Source organism: Lissotriton helveticus, chromosome 2_1 (assembly GCF_964261635.1).
Source record: "Lissotriton helveticus chromosome 2_1, aLisHel1.1, whole genome shotgun sequence".
Taxonomy (NCBI): Eukaryota; Metazoa; Chordata; class Amphibia; order Caudata; family Salamandridae; genus Lissotriton; species Lissotriton helveticus.
Genome location: NC_136059.1, coordinates 2048517554 through 2048528893, shown reverse-complemented (window position 1 = coordinate 2048528893; position 11340 = coordinate 2048517554).

Here is an 11340-nt window from a genome sequence, read left to right as displayed (position 1 = left end):
AGGGTGCACCATCCTGTTTAAGACGGGGGCCATGAGATGGGATGTTACCTACTTCGACTGTGGAGCAACGGAGCTGGATCAAAACTGCAACGCTAGTGGAGGCTCATCCAGAGTCTAGGGGCTCATACAGAGCAGCAGTTAAAACAGTGCGTCCATCTATGGACTTTAATGACTTCAACATCCACAATGCTCAAGGGCGTGGAATGCCTAATCAGAGAGCAGTTGGGGGTGTGGCACGCAAACTTCGGTGGAAGCCTCTGAGGAAGATAGCAATTGAAACGCGTCAGGTGATTCGAAGTTTCTGCATATCCCGCCCACCTGCGTGTGCAGTTTGTACCTAACAATAAAGGTTACGGGTCAAACCTTCTCTGTTGCTTGAGTGGTCCTTCATTTGGTGGCGGACCCAGGAGCATTAATACATAGCGGCAGCCCAGCCGCGAGGGTGCACCATCCTGTTTAAGACGGGGGCCATGAGATGGGATGTTACCTACCTCGACTGTGGAGTAACGGAGCTGGATCAAAACTGCAATGCTAGTGGAGGCTCATCCAGAGTCTAGGGGCTCATACAGAGCAGCAGTTAAGGCAGTGCGTTCATCTATGGACTTTAATGACTTCAACATCCACAATGCTCAGGGGCGTGGAATGCCCAATCAGAGAGCAGTTGGGGGTGTGGCACGCAAACTTCGGTGGAAGCCTCTGAGGGAGATAGCAATTGAAACGCGTCAGGTGATTCGAAGTTTCTGCATATCTCGCCCACCTGCGTGGGCAGTTTGGACGTAACAATAAAGGTTACGGGTCAAACCTTCTCTGTTGCTTGAGTGCTCCTTCATTTGGTGGCGGACCCAGGAGCATTAATACATAGCGGCAGCCCAGCCGCGAGGGTGCACCATCCTGTTTAAGACGGGGGCCATGAGATGGGATGTTACCTACCTCGACTGTGGAGCAACGGAGCTGGATCAAAACTGCAACGCTATTGGAGGCTCATCCAGAGTCTAGGGGGTCATACAGAGCAGCAGTTAAGACAGTGCGTTCATCTATGGACTTTAATGACTTCAACATCCACAATGCTCAGGGGTGTGGAATGCCCAATCAGAAAGCAGTTGGGGGTGTGGCACGCAAACTTCGGTGGAAGTCTCTGAGGAAGATAGCAATTGAAACGCATCAGGTGATTCGAAGTTTCTGCATATCCCGCCCACCTGCGTGTGCAGTTTGTACCTAACAATAAAGGTTACGGGTCAAACCTTCTCTGTTGCTTGAGTGCTCCTTCATTTGGTGGCGGACCCAGGAGCATTAATACATAGCGGCAGCCCAGCCGCGAGGGTGCACCATCCTGTTTAAGACGGGGGCCATGAGATGGGATGTTACCTACCTCGACTGTGGAGCAACGGAGCTGGATCAAAACTGCAACGCTATTGGAGGCTCATCCAGAGTCTAGGGGGTCATACAGAGCAGCAGTTAAGACAGTGCGTTCATCAATGGACTTTAATGACTTCAACATCCACAATGCTCAGGGGTGTGGAATGCCCAATCAGAGAGCAGTTGGGGGTGTGGCACGCAAACTTCGGTGGAAGCCTCTGAGGAAGATAGCAATTGAAATGCATCAGGTGATTCGAAGTTTCTGCATATCCCGCCCACCTGCGTGTGCAGTTTGTACCTAACAATAAAGGTTACGGGTCAAACCTTCTCTGTTGCTTGAGTGCTCCTTCATTTGGTGGCGGACCCAGGAGCATTAATACATAGCGGCAGCCCAGCCGCGAGGGTGCACCATCCTGTTTAAGACGGGGGCCATGGGATGGGATGTTACCTACCTCGACTGTGGAGCAACGGAGCTGGATCAAAACTGCAACGCTAGTGGAGTCTCATCCAGAGTCTAGGGGCTCATACAGAGCAGCAGTTAAGAAAGTGCGTTCATCTATGGACTTTAATGACTTCAACATCCACAATGCTCAGGGGCGTGGAATGCCCAATCAGAGAGCAGTTGGGGGTGTGGCACGCAAACTTCGGTGGAAACCTCTGAGGAAGATAGCAATTGAAACGCGTCAGGTGATTCGAAGTTTCTGCATATCCCACCCACCTGCGTGTGCAGTTTGTACCTAACAATAAAGGTTACGGGTCAAACCTTCGCTGTTGCTTGAGTGCTCCTTCATTTGGTGGCGGACCCAGGAGCATTAATACATAGCAGCAGCCCAGCCGCGAGGGTGCACCATCCGGTTTAAGACGGGGGCAATGAGATGGGATGTTACCTACCTCGACTGTGTAGCAACGGAGCTGGATCAAAACTGCAACGCTAGTGGAGGCTCATCCAGAGTCTAGGGGCTCATACAGAGCAGCAGTTAAGACAGTGCGTTCATGTATGGACTTTAATGACTTCAACATCCACAATGCTCAGGGGCGTGGAATGCCCAATCAGAGAGTAGTTGGGGGTGTGGCACGCAAACTTCGGTGGAAGCCTCTGAGGAAGATAGCAATTGAAACGCGTCAGGTGATTCGAAGTTTTTGCATATCCCGCCCACCTGCGTGTGCAGTTTGTACCTAACAATAAAGGTTACGGGTCAAACCTTCTCTGTTGCTTGAGTGCTCCTTCATTTGGTGGCGGACCCAGGAGCATTAATACATAGCGGCAGCCCAGCCGCGAGGGTGCACCATCCTGTTTAAGACGGGGGCCATGAGATGGGATGTTACCTACCTCGACTGTGGAGCAAAGGAGCTGGATCAAAACTGTAACGCTAGTGGAGGCTCATCCAGAGTCTAGGGGCTCATACAGAGCAGCAGTTAAGACAGTGCGTTCATCTATGGACTTTAATGACTTTAACATCCACAATGCCCAGGGGCGTGGAATGCCCAATCAGAGAGCAGTTGGGGGTGTGGCACGCAAACTTCGGTGGAGGCTTCTGAGGAAGATAGCAATTGAAACGCGTCAGGTGATTCTAATTTTTTGCATATCCCGCCCACCTGCGTGTGCAGTTTGTACCTAACAATAAAGGTTACGGGTCAAACCTTCTCTGTTGCTTGAGTGCTCCTTCATTTGGTGGCGGACCCTGGAGCATTACAGCAGCCCAGCCGCGAGGGTGCACCATCCTGTTTAAGACGGGGGCCATGAGATGGGATGTTACCTACCTCGACTGTGGAGCAACGGAGCTGGATCAAAACTGCAACACTAGTGGAGGCTCATCCAGAGTCTAGGGGCTCATACAGAGCAGCAGTTAAGAAAGTGCGTTCATCTATGGACTTTAATGACTTCAACATCCACAATGCTCAGGGGCGTGGAATGCCCAATCAGAGAGCAGTTGGGGGTGTGGCACGCAAACTTCGGTGGAAGCCTCTGAGGAAGATAGCAATTGAAACGCGTCAGGTGATTCGAAGTTTCTGCATATCCCGCCCACCTGCGTGTGCAGTTTGTACCTAACAATAAAGGTTACGGGTCAAACCTTCTCTGTTGCTTGAGTGCTCCTTCATTTGGTGGCGGACCCAGGAGCATTAATACATAGCGGCAGCCCAGCCGCGAGGGTGCACCATCCTGTTTAAGACGGGGGCCATGAGATGGGATGTTACCTACCTCGACTGTTGAGCAACGGAGCTGGATCAAAACTGCAATGCTAGTGGAGGCTCATCCAGAGTCTAGGGGCTCATACAGAGCAGCAGTTAAGACAGTGCGTTCATCTATGGACTTTAATGACTTCAACATCCACAATGCTCAGTGGCGTGGAATGCCCAATCAGAGAGCAGTTGGGGGTGTGGCACGCAAACTTCGGTGGAAGCCTCTGAGGAAGATAGCAATTGAAACGCGTCAGGTGATTCGAAGTTTCTGCATATCTCACCCACCTGCGTGTGCAGTTTGTACCTAACAATAAAGGTTATGGGTAAAACCTTCTCTGTTGCTTGAGTGCTCCTTCATTTGGTGGCGGACCCAGGAGCATTAATACATAGCGGCAGCCCAGCCGCGAAGGTGCACCATCCTGTTTAAGACGGGGGCCATGAGATGGGATGTTACCTACCTCGACTGTGGAGCAACGGAGCTGGATCAATACTGCAACGCTAGTGGAGGCTCCTCCAGACTCTAGGGGCTCATACAGAGCAGCAGTTAAGACAGTGCGTTCATCTATGGACTTTAATGACTTCAACATCCACAATGCTCAGGGGAGTGGAATGCCCAATCAGAGAGCAGTTGGGGGTGTGGCACGCAAATTTCGGTGGAAGCCTCTGAGGAAGATAGCAATTGAAACGCGCCAGGTGATTCGAAGTTTCTGTATATCCCGCCCACCTGCGTGAGCAGTTTGTACCTAACAATAAAGGTTACGGGTCAAACCTTCTCTGTTGCTTGAGTGCTCCTTCATTTGGTGGCAGACCCAGGAGCATTAATACATAGCGGCATCCCAGCCGCAAGGGTGCACCTTCCTGTTTAAGATGGGGGCCATGAGATGGGATGTTACCTACCTCGACTGTGGAGCAACGGAGCTGGATCAAAACTGCAACGCTAGTGGAGGCTCATCCAGAGTCTAGGGGCTCATACAGAGCAGCAGTTAAGACAGTGCGTTCATCTATGGACTTTAATAACTTCAACATCCACAATGCTCAGGGGCGTGGAATGCCCAATCAGAGAGCAGTTGGGGGTGTGGCACGCAAACTTCGGTGGAAGCCTCTGAGGAAGATAGCAATTGAAACGTGTCAGGTGATTCGAAGTTTCTGCATATCCTGCCCACCTGCGTGTGCAGTTTGTACCTAACAATAAAGGTTACGGGTCAGACCTTCTCTGTTGCTTGAGTGCTCCTTCATTTGGTGGCGGAGCCAGGAGCATTAATACATAGCGGCAGCCCAGCCGCGAGGGTGCACCATCCTGTTTAAGACAGGGGCCATGAGATGGGATGTTACCTACCTCGACTGTGGAGCAACGGAGCTGGATCAAAACTGCAACACTAGTGGAGGCTCATCCAGAGTCTAGGGGCTCATACAGAGCAGCAGTTAAGACAGTGCGTTCATCTATGGACTTTAATGACTTCAACATCCACAATGCTCAGGGGCGTGGAATGCCCAATCAGAGAGCAGTTGGGGGTGTGGCACGCAAACTTCGGTGGAAGCCTCTGAGGAAGATAGCAATTGAAACGCGTCAGGTGATTCGAAGTTTCTGCATATCCCGCCCACCTGCGTGTGCAGTTTGTACCTAACAATAAAGGTTACGGGTCAAACCTTCTCTGTTGCTTGAGTGCTCCTTCATTTGGTGGCGGACCCAGGAGCATTAATACATAGCAGCAGCCCAGCCACGAGGGTGCACCATCCTGTTTAAGACGGGGGCCATGAGATGGGATGTTACCTACCTCGACTGTGGAGCAACGGAGCTGATCAAAACTGCAACGCTAGTGGAGGCTCATCCAGAGTCTAGGGGCTCATACAGAGCAGCAGTTAAGACAGTGCGTTCATCTATGGACTTTAATGACTTCAACATCCACAATGCTCAGGGGCGTGGAATGCCCAATCAGAGAGTAGTTGGGGGTGTGGCACGCAAACGTCGGTGGAAGCCTCTGAGGAAGATAGCAATTGAAACGTGTCAGGTGATTCGAAGTTTCTGCATATCCCACCCACCTGCGTGTGCAGTTTGTACCTAACAATAAAGGTTACGGGTCAAACCTTCTCTGTTGCTTGAGTGCTCCTTCATTTGGTGGCGGACCCAGAAGCATTAATACATAGCGGCAGCCCAGCCGCGAGGGTGCACCATCCTGTTTAAGACGGGGGCCATGAGATGGGATGTTACCTACCTCGACTGTGGAGCAACGGAGCTGGATCAAAACTGCAACGCTAGTGAAGGCTCATCCAGAGTCTAGGGTCTCATACAGAGCAGCAGTTAAGGCAGTGCGTTCATCTATGGACTTTAATGACTTCAACATCCACAATGCTCAGGGGCGTGGAATGCCCAATCAGTGAGCAGTTGGGGGTGTGGCACGCAAACTTCGGTGGAAGCCTCTGAGGAAGATAGCAATTGAAACGCGTCAGGTGATTCGAAGTTTCTGCATATCAAGCCCACCTGCGTGTGCAGTTTGTACCTAACAATAAAGGTTACGGGTCATACCTTCTCTGTTGCTTGAGTGCTCCTTCATTTGGTGGCGGACCCAGGAGCATTAATACATAGCGGCAGCCCAGCCGCGAGGGTGCACCATCCTGTTTAAGACGGGGGCCATGAGATGGGATGTTACCTACCTCGACTGTGGAGCAACGGAGCTGGATCAAAACTGCAACGCTAGTGGAGTCTCATCCAGAGTCTAGGGGCTCATACAGAGCAGCAGTTAAGACAATGCGTTCATCTATGGACTTTAATGACTTCAACATCCACAATGCTCAGGGGCGTGGAATGCCCAATCAGAGAGCAGTTGGTTGTGTGGCACGCAAATTTCGGTGGAAGCCTCTGAGGAAGATAGCAATTGAAACGCGTCAGGTGATTCGAAGTTTCTGCATATCCCACCCACCTGCGTGTGCAGTTTGTACCTAACAATAAAGGTTACGGGTCAAACCTTCTCTGTTGCTTGAGTGCTCCTTCATTTGGTGGCGGACCCAGGAGCATTAATACATAGCAGCAGCCCAGCCACGAGGGTGCACCATCTTGTTTAAGACGGGGGCCATGAGATGGGATGTTACCTACCTCGACTGTGGAGCAACGGAGCTGATCAAAACTGCAACGCTAGTGGAGGCTCATCCAGAGTCTAGGGGCTCATACAGAGCAGCAGTTAAGACAGTACGTTCATCTATGGACTTTAATGACTTCAACATCCACAATGCTCAGGGGCGTGGAATGCCCAATCAGAGAGTAGTTGGGGGTGTGGCACGCAAACGTCGGTGGAAGCCTCTGAGGAAGATAGCAATTGAAACGCGTCAGGTGATTCGAAGTTTCTGCATATCCCACCCACCTGCGTGTGCAGTTTGTACCTAACAATAAAGGTTACGGGTCAAACCTTCTCTGTTGCTTGAGTGCTCCTTCATTTGGTGGCGGACCCAGAAGCATTAATACATAGCGGCAGCCCAGCCGTGAGGGTGCACCATCCTGTTTAAGACGGGGGCCATGAGATGGGATGTTACCTACCTCAACTGTGGAGCAACGGAGCTGGATCAAAACTGTATCGCTAGTGAAGGCTCATCCAGAGTCTAGGGGCTCATACAGAGCATCAGTTAAGACAGTGCGTTCATCTATGGACTTTAATGACTTCAACATCCACAATGCTCAGGGGCGTGGAATGCCCAATCAGAGAGCAGTTGGGGGTGTGGCACGCAAACTTCGGTGGAAGCCTCTGAGGAAGATAGCAATTGAAACGCGTCAGGTGATTCGAAGTTTCTGCATATCCCGCCCACCTGCGTGTGCAGTTTGTACCTAACGATAAAGGTTACGGGTCAAACCTTCTCTGTTGCTTGAGTGCTCCTTCATTTGGTGGCGGACCCAGGAGCATTAATACATAGTGGCAGCCCAGCCGCGAGGGTGCACCATCCTGTTTAAGACAGGGGCCATGAGATGGGATCTTACCTACCTCGACTGTGGAGCAACGGAGCTGGATCAAAACTGCAACGCTATTGGAGGCTCATCCAGAGTCTAGGGGCTCATACAGAGCAGCAGTTAAGACAGTGCGTTCATCTATGGACTTTAATGACTTTAACATCCACAATGCCCAGGGGCGTGGAATGCCCAATCAGAGAGCAGTTGGGGGTGTGGCACGCAAACTTCGGTGGAGGCTTCTGAGGAAGATAGCAATTGAAACGCGTCAGGTGATTCTAATTTTTTGCATATCCCGCCCACCTGCGTGTGCAGTTTGTACCTAACAATAAAGGTTACGGGTCAAACCTTCTCTGTTGCTTGAGTGCTCCTTCATTTGGTGGCGGACCCTGGAGCATTACAGCAGCCCAGCCGCGAGGGTGCACCATCCTGTTTAAGACGGGGGCCATGAGATGGGATGTTACCTACCTCGACTGTGGAGCAACGGAGCTGGATCAAAACTGCAACACTAGTGGAGGCTCATCCAGAGTCTAGGGGCTCATACAGAGCAGCAGTTAAGAAAGTGCGTTCATCTATGGACTTTAATGACTTCAACATCCACAATGCTCAGGGGCGTGGAATGCCCAATCAGAGAGCAGTTGGGGGTGTGGCACGCAAACTTCGGTGGAAGCCTCTGAGGAAGATAGCAATTGAAACGCGTCAGGTGATTCGAAGTTTCTGCATATCCCGCCCACCTGCGTGTGCAGTTTGTACCTAACAATAAAGGTTACGGGTCAAACCTTCTCTGTTGCTTGAGTGCTCCTTCATTTGGTGGCGGACCCAGGAGCATTAATACATAGCGGCAGCCCAGCCGCGAGGGTGCACCATCCTGTTTAAGACGGGGGCCATGAGATGGGATGTTACCTACCTCGACTGTTGAGCAACGGAGCTGGATCAAAACTGCAATGCTAGTGGAGGCTCATCCAGAGTCTAGGGGCTCATACAGAGCAGCAGTTAAGACAGTGCGTTCATCTATGGACTTTAATGACTTCAACATCCACAATGCTCAGTGGCGTGGAATGCCCAATCAGAGAGCAGTTGGGGGTGTGGCACGCAAACTTCGGTGGAAGCCTCTGAGGAAGATAGCAATTGAAACGCGTCAGGTGATTCGAAGTTTCTGCATATCCCACCCACCTGCGTGTGCAGTTTGTACCTAACAATAAAGGTTATGGGTAAAACCTTCTCTGTTGCTTGAGTGCTCCTTCATTTGGTGGCGGACCCAGGAGCATTAATACATAGCGGCAGCCCAGCCGCGAAGGTGCACCATCCTGTTTAAGACGGGGGCCATGAGATGGGATGTTACCTACCTCGACTGTGGAGCAACGGAGCTGGATCAATACTGCAACGCTAGTGGAGGCTCCTCCAGACTCTAGGGGCTCATACAGAGCAGCAGTTAAGACAGTGCGTTCATCTATGGACTTTAATGACTTCAACATCCACAATGCTCAGGGGAGTGGAATGCCCAATCAGAGAGCAGTTGGGGGTGTGGCACGCAAATTTCGGTGGAAGCCTCTGAGGAAGATAGCAATTGAAACGCGCCAGGTGATTCGAAGTTTCTGCATATCCCGCCCACCTGCGTGAGCAGTTTGTACCTAACAATAAAGGTTACGGGTCAAACCTTCTCTGTTGCTTGAGTGCTCCTTCATTTGGTGGCAGACCCAGGAGCATTAATACATAGCGGCATCCCAGCCGCAAGGGTGCACCTTCCTGTTTAAGACGGGGGCCATGAGATGGGATGTTACCTACCTCGACTGTGGAGCAACGGAGCTGATCAAAACTGCAACGCTAGTGGAGGCTCATCCAGAGTCTAGGGGCTCATACAGAGCAGAAGTTAAGACAGTGCGTTCATCTATGGACTTTAATGACTTCAACATCCACAATGCTCAGGGGCGTGGAATGCCCAATCAGAGAGTAGTTGGGGGTGTGGCACGCAAACGTCGGTGGAAGCCTCTGAGGAAGATAGCAATTGAAACGTGTCAGGTGATTCGAAGTTTCTGCATATCCCACCCACCTGCGTGTGCAGTTTGTACCTAACAATAAAGGTTACGGGTCAAACCTTCTCTGTTGCTTGAGTGCTCCTTCATTTGGTGGCGGACCCAGAAGCATTAATACATAGCGGCAGCCCAGCCGCGAGGGTGCACCATCCTGTTTAAGACGGGGGCCATGAGATGGGATGTTACCTACCTCGACTGTGGAGCAACGGAGCTGGATCAAAACTGCAACGCTAGTGAAGGCTCATCCAGAGTCTAGGGTCTCATACAGAGCAGCAGTTAAGGCAGTGCGTTCATCTATGGACTTTAATGACTTCAACATCCACAATGCTCAGGGGCGTGGAATGCCCAATCAGTGAGCAGTTGGGGGTGTGGCACGCAAACTTCGGTGGAAGCCTCTGAGGAAGATAGCAATTGAAACGCGTCAGGTGATTCGAAGTTTCTGCATATCAAGCCCACCTGCGTGTGCAGTTTGTACCTAACAATAAAGGTTACGGGTCAAACCTTCTCTGTTGCTTGAGTGCTCCTTCATTTGGTGGCGGACCCAGGAGCATTAATACATAGCGGCAGCCCAGCCGCGAGGGTGCACCATCCTGTTTAAGACGGGGGCCATGAGATGGGATGTTACCTACCTCGACTGTGGAGCAACGGAGCTGGATCAAAACTGCAACGCTAGTGGAGTCTCATCCAGAGTCTAGGGGCTCATACAGAGCAGCAGTTAAGACAATGCGTTCATCTATGGACTTTAATGACTTCAACATCCACAATGCTCAGGGGCGTGGAATGCCCAATCAGAGAGCAGTTGGTTGTGTGGCACGCAAACTTCGGTGGAAGCCTCTGAGGAAGATAGCAATTGAAACGCGTCAGGTGATTCGAAGTTTCTGCATATCCCACCCACCTGCATGTGCAGTTTGTACCTAACAATAAAGGTTACGGGTCAAACCTTCTCTGTTGCTTGAGTGCTCCTTCATTTGGTGGCGGACCCAGGAGCATTAATACATAGCAGCAGCCCAGCCACGAGGGTGCACCATCTTGTTTAAGACGGGGGCCATGAGATGGGATGTTACCTACCTCGACTGTGGAGCAACGGAGCTGATCAAAACTGCAACGCTAGTGGAGGCTCATCCAGAGTCTAGGGGCTCATACAGAGCAGCAGTTAAGACAGTACGTTCATCTATGGACTTTAATGACTTCAACATCCACAATGCTCAGGGGCGTGGAATGCCCAATCAGAGAGTAGTTGGGGGGGTGGCACGCAAACGTCGGTGGAAGCCTCTGAGGAAGATAGCAATTAAAACGCGTCAGGTGATTCGAAGTTTCTGCATATCCCACCCACCTGCGTGTGCAGTTTGTACCTAACAATAAAGGTTACGGGTCAAACCTTCTCTGTTGCTTGAGTGCTCCTTCATTTGGTGGCGGACCCAGAAGCATTAATACATAGCGGCAGCCCAGCCGTGAGGGTGCACCATCCTGTTTAAGACGGGGGCCATGAGATGGGATGTTACCTACCTCGACTGTGGAGCAACGGAGCTGGATCAAAACTGCATCGCTAGTGAAGGCTCATCCAGAGTCTAGGGGCTCATACAGAGCATCAGTTAAGACAGTGCGTTCATCTATGGACTTTAATGACTTCAACATCCACAACGCTCACTGGCGTGGAATGCCCAATCAGAAAGCAGTTGGGGGTGTGGCACACAAACATCGGTGGAAGCCTCTGAGGAAGATAGCAATTGAAACACGTCAGGTAATTCGAAGTTTCTGCATATCCCGCCCACCTGCGTGTGCAGTTTGTACCTAACAATAAAGGTTACGGGTCAAACCTTCTCTGTTGCTTGAGTGCTC